Source organism: Ochlerotatus camptorhynchus, unplaced genomic scaffold (assembly GCF_037179485.1).
Source record: "Ochlerotatus camptorhynchus isolate MF236.1 unplaced genomic scaffold, CSIRO-AGI_Acam_v1.1 ptg000319l, whole genome shotgun sequence".
NCBI lineage: Eukaryota > Metazoa > Arthropoda > Insecta > Diptera > Culicidae > Ochlerotatus > Ochlerotatus camptorhynchus.
This window is the reverse complement of record NW_027040807.1, coordinates 1,899,264-1,914,081: the sequence shown is the minus strand read 5'-3', so window position 1 is coordinate 1,914,081 and position 14,818 is coordinate 1,899,264. Positions and strand designations below refer to the sequence as shown.

General features: G+C 40.8%; 2 protein-coding genes across 4 annotated transcripts in view; one reads left to right on the top strand and one right to left on the bottom strand.

Annotated features, from left to right (window-relative positions):
• The window catches only part of app (Palmitoyltransferase app), a 183,861-nt gene extending 181,425 nt beyond the window's left edge, over window positions 1-2,436 (bottom strand). The window contains exon 1 of the mRNA XM_065229684.1: window positions 2,426-2,436. The gene's annotated coding sequence lies outside the window, so the exon portion shown is untranslated. The remainder of the gene's footprint in view (window positions 1-2,425) is intronic.
• trio overlaps window positions 1-14,818 on the top strand; it is a 262,794-nt gene that overhangs the window by 90,862 nt on the left and 157,114 nt on the right. The gene's annotated exons all lie outside the window — the stretch shown is intronic.

Sequence of the window (14,818 nt, the reverse complement as noted above, 5' to 3'; positions counted from 1 at the left end):
ATAACAATAGTAACTATATCTCAGTACACAACATCCAAAACATGCGAAACGTTTTCAAAAATACATGAAAATCGATAAAAATTTAATATCACATAACAGCCTTTTTGTGAATCTTTAAATGGTTAGGCCCTTTTTGTTAAGCCGTTGTGCTTGTCATCATAAATTGTAGGCCCTTTGCTAAGCCTTTTCTTAACGTCAAATAAATCATCGGCCCTGCCTCAAGCAGTAGGGCCTAGCTTTGATTTGAAATTTTTCAATCATCGGCCCTTCTACGTCGCTAGGCTTATGAATGGAACCTCATCGAACGAAAAAAATATATGTTAGGCCCGAGGTTAGGCCGTTTTAGCATGAATGATTGGAAAAATTTTGTGGATTGGCCGTTTTTAAAATCAAGTTATTTTTAATGATTTTTATCGATAATGCGGAACATTCCTATACGACTGGTAGCTAATTACCAGTGCTACAGAATGGTATCAAAAATCGGTTTGTTTACATTTTGATCATAGGCCCTATTCAAATGTTACGCGAGATTTGTCGATCGTAAATATCGTCTTCCATAGCGTCCACCTTTGCAAGCGAGTCCGCCTTCTCATTGCCCGGAATCGAGCAATGAGATGGGACCCATGCAAAGGTGATAACAAAAGATCTTAAAGATAACACACTTAAAAGCTGAGACTATCCGTAAAAATAAAGTAGTGATCAGGTGCGAGTGATGCGATAGTTTCTAGCGTATAATGTATTGCCGCCAGCTTAGCAACATATATACGGAACAAGGAGCTTGAAGCGTTCGAGGGGCGCTATGAAATTCGTTATAAGTACCAAAACCAGCGGACGCCTCTATTAATGATCCATCTGTGAAGAACGATCTTGCGGAATCAATTTGGCCAAAGTTTGCAACATAAATTGACGGAACAATCATGGAATGATGATGTTCTGGGATTCCGCGAATCTCTTACGTCATAGAAAAATCAAAACTAACTGAATTGCCGAAGACGGAGAAGCATACACGATGAGGATTATGCTGTGAAGGGCTGACATCCTGTGTTATGTACACGTAGTACAATGACATAAAACGAGTTTAGGGTTTAGCTCAAGAAGCTTCTCAAAGTTTTCGATTACCAGTGGGTTCATAACTTCACAACGGGTGAGGAGCCTGAGGGACAATTCCGAAAACCGATCAGAGAGTGGCAACATGCCCGCCAACACTTCAAGACTCATTGTATAAGTCGAGTGCATGCATCCTAACGCGATACGAAGACAACGATACTGGATCCGTTCCAGTTTGATGATGTGCGTTTTAGCCACCGACTGGAAGCAAAAACTACCGTACTCTAAAACCGATAGAATCGTTGTCCGGTACAACGTTAGAAGATCTTGCGGATGGGCTCTCCACCACGTTCCGGTAATTGTACGGAGAAAATTGATCCTTTGTTGGCATTTTCGTCTCAGATACCCAATGTGGGATCTCCAGGTGCATTTAGAATCGAACCAGACCCCAAGGTATTTGAACGACATAGAATGAGTGATCGGTTTACCCAAAATTTGAAGCTTTGGTTGTGCTGGGCTATGCTTCCTAGAAAAAAAACAACCAACTCAGTTTTCTCCGAGGAGAATTCGATACCTAGCTCGATAGCCCAAGTAGACAAATTATCTAAGGTATCCTGTAAGGGTCCTTGCAGGTCGACCCCTTTGGGCCCTGTCATAGACACTACTCCGTCATCTGCAAGTTGTCTCAACGTGCAGTTGTCACTTAGACAATTGTCAATTTCTCTGACGTAGAAATTATACAAAAGGGGGCTTAAACATGAGCGCTGGGGGAGACCCATGTAGCTAAATCGTGAAGCTGTGGTGTTTCCATGAGAAAAGCTCATATGTTTCTCTGACAGCAAATTGACAAAAAGTTATTAATTAAAGGCCACAAGCGTGGAGTTTGTCTGAAAGGACTTCAACCGATACTGAATCAAAAGCCCCCTTAATATCAAAGAAAACAGAAGCCAACTGAATTTCTGTGGAAAGCAACGCGAGACAGTCGTTCGTTCCCTTGCCCCTACAGAATCCAAATTGAGTATCTGAGAGTAGGTGGTTCATCTCAACCCATTTGTTCAAGCGAAAAAGGATCATTTTCTCCAACAATTTTCGAATGTACGATAACATCGCGATGGGACGATACGAGATGTGATCTGACGCGGGTTTTCCAGGCTTTTTAATGGCAATAACTCTCACCCGCCTACAATCATCCGGAACAATATTAAGCTCCATGAACTGACAAAATAAGTTCAACATGCGCCTCTTAGCGACGTCTGGGAGGTCCTTCAACAAGTTGAACTTGATTCTATCAGCCCCCGGAGCCGAATTGCCACACGAAAGGAGCGCGAGTGATAGCTCCAGCATTGAAAAAGGCTGGCTGATCTCGTCTACCGAATACGTCGTTTCGCGAGGATACGTCTATTAACGTCTCTTTAAACTGTTCCCCTACAGTTTCGCGAGGAATCATCTGTGCCGGCACAGAATCAGGACATACTTTTCGCACGAACTTGAGAATCCAACTATCCGATCACTCCTCGCTCTCGTTGTTTGAAGACCGGATTGAACCCACTGGCAACTGAAACTTTGATCGGAAAGCGGTCACTACCGTGAAGATCTTGGATCACATTCCACGTGCAATCCAGCGATAATGAGTTAGAGCAAAGTGTGAGGTCTAATCTACTTCCATTCGAGGATGGGCCAGCCAAACGTGTTACTTCTGCATTGTTAAGAATTGTCATATTGAAGCTGTCGCAGAAGTCATATCAATGACTGATGCTATACCCTTAATTCCGAAACAACTTCAAACAGGTTCATAGAAATTATGCACATAATTTAAGATTTAATTCCATGTGTATAAGATATTCTAGGCTCTCCTAATTGTCACGGAATTCAGCCTATTGCATCTACTGGATTAACCAAGGCCTGTGCGATGTCCTCACCTACCCAAACATGTTCATAGAGTTTTTGTGCATAATTTATAATCCTATATACCTCAACAATCTTCAAATTATCCTGGAGTTCCAATCAAATGATCTACCAGATTAACAAATACTGATACATTGCTCTTAGTTACGAAACAACTCCAAACAGGTTCATATACATTGTCCGCATCATTTACGATTTAATTCCATGTACATAAGGTGGTCTAGGTTCTCTAAATTGTCCTACTATTTGATCTACTGGATCACTCAAGGTCTGCATGAAGTCCTCAGTGACGACACATGTCCAAACAAGTTTATAGAGTTTTTGTACATCACTTATAATTTCTATGAACCTATTTGGAGTTGTTTCTTAAATAAAGGTCTTGTATCAGTTATGGTTGATCTGGTAGTTCATTTAATCTGAACTTCAGGATAAATTGGAGAACCATGTGCATCTTATAAACATCAAAATAGATTATAAGTTATGCGCAAAAACTCTACGAACATGTTTAACTAGGTGTCGCCGCAGAGCATGTCGTGCAGGGTTGATCCAGTATATCAAATAATCTGAACTCCTGGACAATTTGGAGAACCGAGAACATCTTATACACATGAATTTGAAACGTTAATGTTGTGTATAATCTCTGTGAAACTACTATGTTCCTAGTTCGTTCCTAAGGGCACGATTGAAACGTAAATGATGTGCACAATCTGTATAAACTTGTTTGAAGATGATTCGTTATGGTTTACATGTCATGTAAAATTCCTTATGTTTTGCTGTGCATGCTATTTCTGATGTGTTCTACGATATTTCGACGTCCATTCTCTTTGTATGATGATCTTGAGTTCCTAGGTGCGTCATATACAACCGTAACACCAGTGCGGAAAATGGACAGTGTCTCCGGGTATTTTCTTAACGAGCATCACTCCATTGTCGTACCGCATGTGCTCGATGTTGCAGCTCTTCTTTCACTTTTTGTTGACTCCATGGTATCGGAAAAGATATAGATATATACACTTATACAATGCCGCTTAAAAGTCTGTACTGCCCATAACAGCATATCAGTCCCATCTGTAAAAACAGCAAGGCGAGAAAAAAAAAATGCTGCTGAAAATTTATTTCTCCGAAGAGTTTTATGATATTATTATGATAAGATTTTTCATTCACCCAAAAATTTAATCATGCCCACGTGCATGCTTGGCATGCACAGTTTTACACACCAACTGCTGATTTGTTAACAATTTTTCACTCATTTGTTGAAATTAGGTTTTCTTTGAAGTAATTGATAGAGTAGAACCATAGTTTACTATAGACATGCAAAGAGTAGGTAAATCTTAACTTTTGAATCAACACCATTGAATTTTTACACTAAAAGTACGCAACACAGCTGTTGCGTCGTATTGCAGTGGACTGTAAAACTGTTGTCAAACCAAAGCTGCCTTCATGCAGCGGAGCGAAGCGTTGCTGATTCCCCAAGTGGAATCTAACCAAGCGTTGTTGATTCCCAATCAACCAGGAACTGCCTTAATTGCAGTCAGCTACCAACCAATCAATGCGAATGTTCTAACAACTCTTTCATAGCCCTGAAAAGGGCTGCACACAAACTTTACAGCTTGGTGGAACGAGGGACTTTCGGCTGGAGACAAAGGAGCACACACACACTTTAATTTTCACTCCATCTTATATTGTCTTCTTCTTGATACAAGCGTTTTTCTTCAGCCGTTCTCGGCTCACCTTCTTCTTTCCTATTCTGTTCCTATGTTGCTACTGCTTGCTCGGGTGGTCGTCACACAACTGAAAAAACGGACAGGTAGCCGTCTTTTTTATACCTCGCTTGTTGTCGTTGTTTGCTCTCTCGTCATCGAGCTGCTGGTGATGTTCGTTATCAAGGCGTGGCTAGTGCTGCAAATCTTCTCCTTATTCAGTTCGTTGCGTTGCGGACTGAACATACTGCCACCGCGAAGAAAGTAATACTGTTGATACAGCATGTTGTTCATCTGGAATGCTTACCGGAACTTCCTCCATCATTGGCAATGGTGCTAGCTTATGAACCGGACGTTTGAAGATGCTATTCCCCACTCGAACATCCACGACACGAGTGAGGCCATCTGGACCAGGGTAGGTGTTAACGATTTTACCTACTTTCCACTGTTGTGGAGGTACGTTTTCTTCCTTTAGTAGTACAATTGTATCAGGGACCACATTAATATGCTTCTTCGTCCATTTGGACCGTTTTTGAAGCTCTACCAAATATTCTTTCGACCAGCGTTGCCAAAAATGCTGTCGAAGCAGTTGAATATGTTGCCATTTTGATAGTCGATTGATAGGTATATCGTTAAGAGAAGGCTCGGGGATTGCAGTTAAAGGTCTATCGATCATTAAATGGCCAGGGGTCAAAACTTGTGGGTCATTGGGGTCAGGGGAGTGCGCAAAAAGAGGTCTCGAGTTCAGAATGGCCTCGATTTGGCAAAGTAAAGTCGCAAATTCCATAATTGTCAAGGAGGCAGACTGATACACTTTCTTCAGAACAGTTTTCACGCTTTTAACGCTGGCCTCCCATAACCCTCCAAAATGAGGTGCGCTCGGGGGTATTGTGGTCCATTTTATCTCCTTAACTTGGCAATATTCTGATAGCTTTCCGTCAGTGATGTCCGACTTGAAGAGTTGGTATAGCTCACGAAGCTCCGATTTTGCGCCCATGAAATTGGTTCCATTGTCACTATACACCTCTTCCGGAACTCCTCTTCTGGAGACGAATCGCTGTAGTGCGGCCAAAAATGCGTCGGTTGACAAGTTCTCCACTGCTTCGAGATGTATTGCCTTCGTTACCATACAGACAAATACACAGATGTAGCCTTTCACTGGAACTGCCTTCCTAGCGGTTTGCTTTATCAGGGTGTCGACTACCTGGAAAAACCTGGAAAGTCAGGGAATGTCAGGGAATTCTATTTATGATCTGGAAAGTCAGGGAATGTCAGGGAATTTTAGTGTAGGTCAGGGAAAAAAATAATGTTGATCACATTGCTAAAAATTATGTGTGGGACACATAAAACAATCTTTGAAATTTTATCAGTGCATGACGTCAACGTTTTTGGGAAGATCCCGGGCATCAGATCTACTCGCTGCGTTTATGGACGCCCTTGCCGGTATCTCTTCGAACAAGTTGCTGCAAGTGTCCATGGATGGGCCCAATGTGAATTGAAGCAAGAGGTACAAAAAGGTGGCGAGAAGCTGATAGATCTGGGAAGCTGTGGGCTGTATATTTTGCATAATGCATTCAAGGATAGTGTTTGCAGTATCAGTTGGGATGTTTTCAAATATTTGCGTGGTATCCAGAATATCTTCAAAGATGTACCTTATCGCATGGCAACGCCAATGCAGAGAGAGGTTTTTAGGTAATAATGCAGAATATCTTTTTGAAAAAAAAAATAGCATCAGCATCAGTCCAGCATCAAAATGAAAGCATATTGAAATCCAGTTTTGATATCAACATCAAACTGAAATCCTAATTTAATTTCAGTTTATGCAATTGATAAATTTTGTTTTCATTTTGCTGTACAAAAATATGTTGTTGCGGGTTTGACTTCATTGCCTTAGCATAACATCAAATTGAATACTTGTTTTGTTATCAACATGAAAAATTGATATCAAATTGAGTATTCAGTTTGCTCTCACTGATAGCAGAAATAATTTTCAATTTGATGTCACAGGAAGATATGTTTGCTATCAATTTTGATATTTTAACCGTTAAAACGACCAAAACGACAGCAACCTGAGTTATCATTATCAGCGAAATCACAACATCAAATTTAGATTGCAATTTGATCTCAGACTTTGCTCGGGCTGTGTGTCCATGATCGAGGGAAAAAAGTTAAATAATATCGCTGAACTGTCCAAAAGTTCATCTAATTGAGGTTAACCACTAACGGTGCAAATCCTGATTGGCGTACAAAAGTTGGCGCTACTTAGTGGCGTAAGATAGAAATTTTGACATGACGGTGATGGAATTCTTTCACGGTGAGGTATGGGAGAATAGTTTGAAATCATATAAACAAGATCGACATAACTTCAGAAAGTACTGAATCACTTGAGGATAGTTCGGAATCACTTAAAAAATTACTGAATCACTTAAGGAAATAATTGAATCACTTCATAAAAATACGGAATCTCTTCAGAAAGTACTGAATCATTTCAGAGCGTACTGAATAACTAATGAAAAGTTCAAAATCACTTCAGAAAGTACTGAATCATTTCAGAAAAGTTTGAACTTACTTCGGAAGTGCTAAATCACTTCAGAAATGTTTTCAATCAATTCGGAAACTACTGAATCATTTAGGAATGTATTGTATCACTTTAGAAATATTCTAAATCACTTCTGAACGTACTGTATCGATTTAGAACAGTGTGGAATCACTTCAGAAAGTCTTGAATCACTTCAGAAAGCCTTGAATCACTTCATAAATGTTGAGAATCATTTCACAAAGTACTGAATAACTTCAGAAAAGACCCAAAACACTTAATAAATATTCGAAATCAACTTTGGAAAGCACTGAATCATTGCGAAAAGTTCACTTTGAAAATAATTGAATCACTTGAGAAATGTTCGGAATCACTTCGGAAAACACCGAATATCTTCAGTAATGTTCGGAATCACTTTGGAAAAGTTCATGATCACTTCGGAAAGTACTGAATTATTTCAGAAAGCACTGAATCACTTCGGAAAGTGTTGAACCACTTTAAGCTCGGAATCTCTTGGGATAGTATTGAATCACTTCAGAAAATTTCGGATTCACATTGGAAAGTACTGAATCATTCCAGAAAGTTTGTAATCATTTCCGCAAGAACCGAATAACTTCGAAAATGATTAAATTAGCTAGGAATGCACAGAATCATTTCAGAAACGTTCAGCCTCACGTCGGAAATACTGCATCGCTTCAGAATGTTCATAATCACTTTGCAAAGCACTAAATGATTTCAGAAAGTACTGAATCACTTCAGAACTGTTTGGAATCGCTCCGAAAAGTACAGAATAATTCCAGATAGTTTGTAATCACTTCCGAAAGTACTGAATCGCTTCAGGAAGAATTGAATCACTTTTGAACAGTTTGAAATCAATTCTGAAAGTACCCAAGTAACAATTTGGGTTTTATGAGGGTACTGTAGACCATGATTTAGACTTGTAGAGTGCTTTAAAACCTCAATAAAACTTTCAATGTTACTTGGATAATTAATCACTTCAGAAAAAAACTTTGAAATTCTTCGGATGGTATTGAGTGACTGAAGAAAATTTCTGAATCCCTTTGGATAGTATTTAATCTTTCCAGAAAGTTTGTAATCGCTTTCGTAAAAACCGAGGGGAACGACTCTATTTACGATGCAAAAAAGATTGTGTTTTGCTGTGGCTAGCTGCGCGCACGCTGAGTAGATAGAAAAAAGATTGATGACGATTCTGAAGATTTCCTGCAAAAAAATGATGAGCGATGCAAGTAGATGCGACAAATGAAAAAAGATTGTTCGAAGATTGATTCGCTAGTGTGAGATTTGTTGACCATCTAAACTTGAGATTTGGATGTGTCGCCCCCCTCGGTAAAAACTAAAAAAAAATCCGGAAAGAACTGAACATCTTCACAAAACTTCGGAAAGTACTTTATCAATTCTCTCAAGTTTGCAATCACTTCTTCAAGAGCTGAGATCATTTTGTAATAACTTCAGAAAAGTTTGGAATCCCTTCAGAAAATATTTAGTCACTTCAGAAAAATCGGAATAACTTTGGGCATCACAGAATCATTAAAAAAAAGTTCAAAATCTCTTCTGAAAGTACTGAAAAGCGATAGAAAATCTCTGAATCAGTTTGAAAAGTGCTGAATTACTGCAGAAAAACTTCAGAAAGTACTGAATCACTTCAAATAGTACAGACATAATTGAGCATGAGAATGATTAACCGCTCGCGGTTCTCAGAGGCGAACCAGCCTTTAGGCTGAAAACCTCTTAAATAAAGAAAAAAAAATCCGCTCGCGGTTGCTACTCCGTTATTACCAGATCACCTGTCAGAGAAGCAAAAAACGATGCGTTGGACGAGCATGCATCTGCAATGTGTAAAAACTGCTGATCTCATACTTTACGATAGGCAATAACAGTGCCAGCCGCTTCATAATGTATGTCAATTAGACCGTCAAAAACCGAGAGATCCTCCTCACTTCCAGGAATTTTTCAACAGTTTCTCAGCAGGATTTACTTCAGGAAGTATTGATTACTATCGCTAAGCTACTCAATTGTGACACATCGAAAAAGATCTCGACTTTGGCAACATAGATGAAGAACAGCCAACTCTCCACAACTCGATGACCAGTTACTCGATATCCAGTTATATAACCATCATAAAAATGAGTGTCATGGCTACTGAGATAGCGAATTTGTATGAGATTGTTATTCTATAACTTGATAATTCTATAGGTACCTCGAGTCGTAGAGAGTGCACTGTAGTTACGTTTCCAAAAACGAGATCTGTCTATACTGACATTACATTCCATTAGGAAAGTTAAGTATCCCTTCAGAAAGTACTGAATAACTTGAAAAAAGATTAAGATCACTTTGGCAAGTACTGGACCATTTCAGAAAAAATAGCAGCCAACAGAATAACTTCAAACAGTACTGAACTTTACAAAAGTTTTAAATCACTTCGGAAAAATTGGAAGCACTGGATTCGTGTATTCAGCTCATAGCATATTTAATAACTTCAGAAAAGCTTGAGTTCAGTAGGGAAAATGTTGAATCGCTTAATCGCTTCCGAAAATGTTAAATTTTCTGGACTGATTTAATACTTTCAGCAGTAATGTCACGAGTTCCTGGGAACGTTTAAAGCAAAAATCTGTTATAAACGTGAAAACGTGGCACTGAAACAGTAAATGTATTGCCTAATAAGGTTTCCAAAGGTAACATCAGTTGTAACAACACAAACATCTCTGGTTCTTATTTCAAAGATTTGCGTAGCGACGATTGATGGTCATGATTTGTAAAACGCCAGAGGTGTTCTGAGTAAAACGCATAAAACGAATCCATATTTATGTATCTTTATTTTTTGTTTTTTTTGATTTTAACTATCATCATATCCATAATCTTCCCCTTAATTGGCCTAGTACTTGTAACTTAAGAAGGGGGACCGAGTGCCTCAAGTTCGTTGCGCCTTTGCGCAGTTAGTGCAGTAAGGGCTTCTTACTGCGGAGGTTTTGATTTGATAACATACTGATAGTTTTGGAAATTTTGCTTTGCCCACGAATGTTTAGGAAAATTCTAGAAATTGTTCAAGGTTTTTCCTGAAATTAGGAGAAAGTCAAGAATAAATTAGAAAGTGAGAAAGTGAGATAAATTAGAAAACACAAATGATAGTACTGGGAAAATGTTGACGGAACTTTCATAATCGAACTAATCATAATTTCAAGAAGAAAGGGTAAAGGGACTTAACCACCTGTAGAGTACGGTGCTGCTCGATAAAGTGCAAATGTTTTGCAACGTACTATATAAACTAGATAAAACACTATGTGAAACAACGCCATCAACGTCGCGGGCGAATGCATCGTTATTTTAGGCAGATTTATATTTTAAGGGCGCCGGTCAATATTGGGTGCGACTACTAAGCTCAAATTTTAGGAACACAGCACTGGGTATAATAAAGCTCATCACGTTGTAGCTTCTTAGGTTAAAATAACGTAGTTTTGTGGACTGGAATTTTTCTGAAAACCGACTGGAAAGTCAGGGAAAGTCAGGGAATTTTGTTTTCGACTTTGAGTCGACACCCTGTTTATGTAAATTGGTCCAGCAAAGTCGATCCCAACTTTCAAGAACGTAGGTGCCATGTTGACTCGATAAGCAGGCAGGTCTCCCATGAATTGACCAGCCAGTCTTGGGTTTGATTTGAAGCACGTGATACAACTTCTGGTGACCTTGCGTACAGTTGACTTTGCATTTAATATCCAATAGCGTTCTCTGAGGGCAGAAATTACACTACTGGGGCCAGCATGCAGGTTTTCCTTGTGGATTGCAGCAATTAATCTTCTTGTAACAGGGTGCTTGTCCGGAACGATCCATTGGTGTTTCGCTTCGTAAGGTAGGTTGCTGTGTCGAATTCTTCCTCCTACGCGTAGTATCCCATCGTCCAGAAATGGATTCAGATTACCGATTCGCTTGCACGGTTCTCCAGCTTGAACTCGTTCGATCTCATCTTGTAGTTGATGCCTTTGAATCGCTTGAATAATTCGTTTCGTTGCTTCTCTTAATTCAGGAATTGTTGGAGACAATGTAGAACTTCGTTCACCAATCTTCAAACGACAATTTGAGATAAACCGAAGGACGTAGGCGACGATTCTCTGAGTCTTGCGGAATGATTCAAACTTCGTTAGTATCGGAAGCTCTTCATAAAGGGTTGCTATGTTGACTACTATTTCAGACCTTAATTCCGGGATTTCTTCATCTTGTAGTCCTATAGGGATTTCTTCTTCGTACGTTGTCGAGTGCAGAAAAGATGGTCCGTTCCACCACAGGCTGTTAGTAGAAAGAGCCTTTGCTGACATACCTCGAGACACGATATCCGCTGGGTTATTCAAGGAGCTGACATAATTCCACACAAAGCTGCTTTCTGACACTATCTCAGACACTCGGTTTCTAACAAATACTTGCAGCTTGTCTAATGGCTTGTTGAGCCAGGCCAATACCACTTGACTGTCGGACCAAAGAATAACTGGAATGTTTCCCAAATCCATGGCACGGATAACCTTTGACACCAGGCGATATAGGAGCAATGCTGCCAATAATTCCTTTCTCGGGATTGAAAGGGGAGCGATAGGACATACCTTTGACTTGCTTGTTACTAACTTCATGCGGGCTGTACCATCTTGCACCACTGAGCGGATGTACACGCATGCCCCATAAGCTAAATTAGAAGCATCAGCAAATCCGTGTATTTCAATCTGCACTGCATCGTTCGACACCACTTGTCGGCTGACTCGAAATTCTTCATTGAAGGGCATTGCAGTGAGGAAGTTCCTCCAATCCTTCAGCAGTTCGTCATCCAATTGGTCGTCCCACTTGAGCTTATTTTTCCACAACTTCTGCATCAAAGCCTTTGCCAGAACAATCACCGGCGAAAGTAGTCCAAGCGGATCAAACAGCCTTGCAATTACTGATAGCACTTGACGCTTCGTTGGTGTCTGATTGTTGCAGTCCGATTGTGCTAGAAACAGGAACTCATCTTTGATTGGGTCCCACATGAGCCCAAGAGCCTTGATAAATTCATTTGCACTTGTGTCCTCGATTTTAACCAATTTGTCCCGATCTTCAGTAGGAATCGATTTCAAAAGTCGCTCATCATTTGCTGCCCATTTGTGGAGATGAAATCCACCACGATTCAACAAGGAAATTAATTCTTGCTGAAGCTTCATAACCTCCTCTATGTCATTACCACCGAACAATACGTTGTCTACGTAGAACATCTTCTTCACCAACTCCGCCGCCAAGGGATGCAAATCTTCCTCATCTATCGCCAACTGGTACAGTGCTCTAATGGCCAGAAATGGGGCCGATGCTGTCCCGTAGGTAACGGTTTGCAATTCCAACACCCGCAACGGATCAGTTGGATTCTTCCTGTAGAAAATGCGAAGAAGCGGGGTATGGCATTTGTCCTTCAGAACTTGTCGATACATTTTAGCAATATCGGCGCTCAGAACGTACCGGTACAAGCAGAACTTCAGGATAATCGTCAACAAATCGGGTTGAATTGTTGGCCCAATCATCATCACATCGTTTAGGGACATTCCACCAATCTTAGCTGAGGCATCGAACACTACGCGACATTTGGTTGTAGAACTTGAAGGTTTGAGCACGGCGTGGTGTGGCAGATACCATTTCTGGAGACCTTTGGGATCATCCTTCTCCTTTATCTCCTTGCAATGTCCCAGTTGTTCATACTCTTCCATAAATTCATCATATTGCTTCTTAACTTCTGAGTTCTTCTGCAGTTTAGACTCCAGTGCGTAGAATCTTCGTAGGGCCATTGGTCTCGAATCTCCAAGCTGACTCGCCGATTCTTTGAGAGGAAGCTGGACAATGTATCGACCTTCATCGTTCCGACGAAACGTAGACAGGAAATGTTGTTCACACTGTTCGGCTTCCGGCATTACACATTGATCACCTGGTACACTTTCGATTTCCCAAAATCTTTGCACTTGCTCACTTAAGTCACTTGAAGAAACTGTAACAAGCGAATATACACTTGCTCCACATTGAAAGCTTTCTCCACTTGCACATTTACCACCAACTAGCCATCCAAACTGCGAATCCTGGAGTGTAGGTAGATCTTCAGATAACCTCAATCGTCCTGGCTTAAGCACATTGTCGTACCATTCCATACCAATCAGTAAATCCACTTGACCTGGACGGTAAAATACTGGATCTGCCAGTTGAATCCCCGATGGGATATTCCACGAAGCAACGTCTATTGCCAACGTTGGTAGAATTCCAGTAACCTTTTGGGAAACCAAGCAATCCAACTCCAGTTTGAAATTGCTGTGCTTTGCGAGTATTTGAACCTTGACCTTCTGTCGAACGCTGGATCGGAGACTGTTCACTCCGGTAATAGGAATATTGACCTCTTCTCGATCCAACTGCAAACTTTCAAGCATTGCTTCCGAAATAAAGTTAACTTGCGATCCGCTGTCTAGAAGGGCTCGACAAGAATGTGGGTTTCCTTGCTTATCCAGAACGTTAACCATGGCAGTGAGCAAAAATACCTGCGCTGCTGACTTCTCGACCATGTTCGAAGCTACGGTGGTGGAAACTTTCTCTGGCTTTGCCTTGACGTCGATTGCTTGAACTACTGTAGAAGATTGCGATACCTGCTGCTGATCGGGTGCCTTGGGATCGCTTGCACTGGAACCTTGGTTGTAGCTGCCTTCCGCATGAAGTAAGGTGTGATGCCTCCTCTTACACTTCGAGCATGACTTCGTTGATTTGCAATCAGCTCCTCGATGTCCACGTCTCAAACAATTAAAACACACCTGTTTTTCACGCACTAGCTTCAGCCGATTTTCCACTGACATACCATTGAACGTTGAGCACTTGAATGCCAGATGATTTCCTTCACAAAATTCACAACTGCTAGACGATGTCACTACATTCACCTTCACATTTGACTGCTTGCTTGACACTTGACCTACTTTTCCTGGTGTACGCGCCATTTGCTTAACTTTGCTATCACTCAACGTTTGACATCTTTCTAGTACGGAAATGCGACCTTTCAAGAAATTGACAGTGTCATCGTATTTAGGCAACTCCCCATGAGTAACAGTAGCTTCCCAGAGCTTTTTGGTTTCATTATCGAGCGCGTTCGCGAGGATATGTGTAACAATCACCTCGGAGACCCCAATAAATTCTTGACCCAAAAATTTCAAGTTTTCAACATGACCCGTACATGAATCGATCAACTCCCTTAGCTCGGAGTGACATTCATGCGCCAACTTCTTTAAGCTCAGCAGCCCAGAAATATGATGATCAACCATTCGTCGCTTATCTTCAAACCTTTCTGCTAAAATTTCCCATGCACGGTCATAATTGCCATCCGAGATGGTTTTTGCGTCAATTATGCCGGTTGCGTCCCCAATCAGAGCCTTCTCTAAATGGTAGAGCTTAATGCGAGGTGGATCATTCGACCTGTCCACCACGTCCCTGAACATTATCTTAAATTTCTCCCAATGCTCGTATCTGCCATCAAAACTTGGTACGGCACGAGGAAGCGACTGCTGAACCACCAGCGGTTGCTGGTTTGGAATCGGCTGAACATTCACGGGAACTTGAGCCAATTTCTCGATCCATGTTTCGA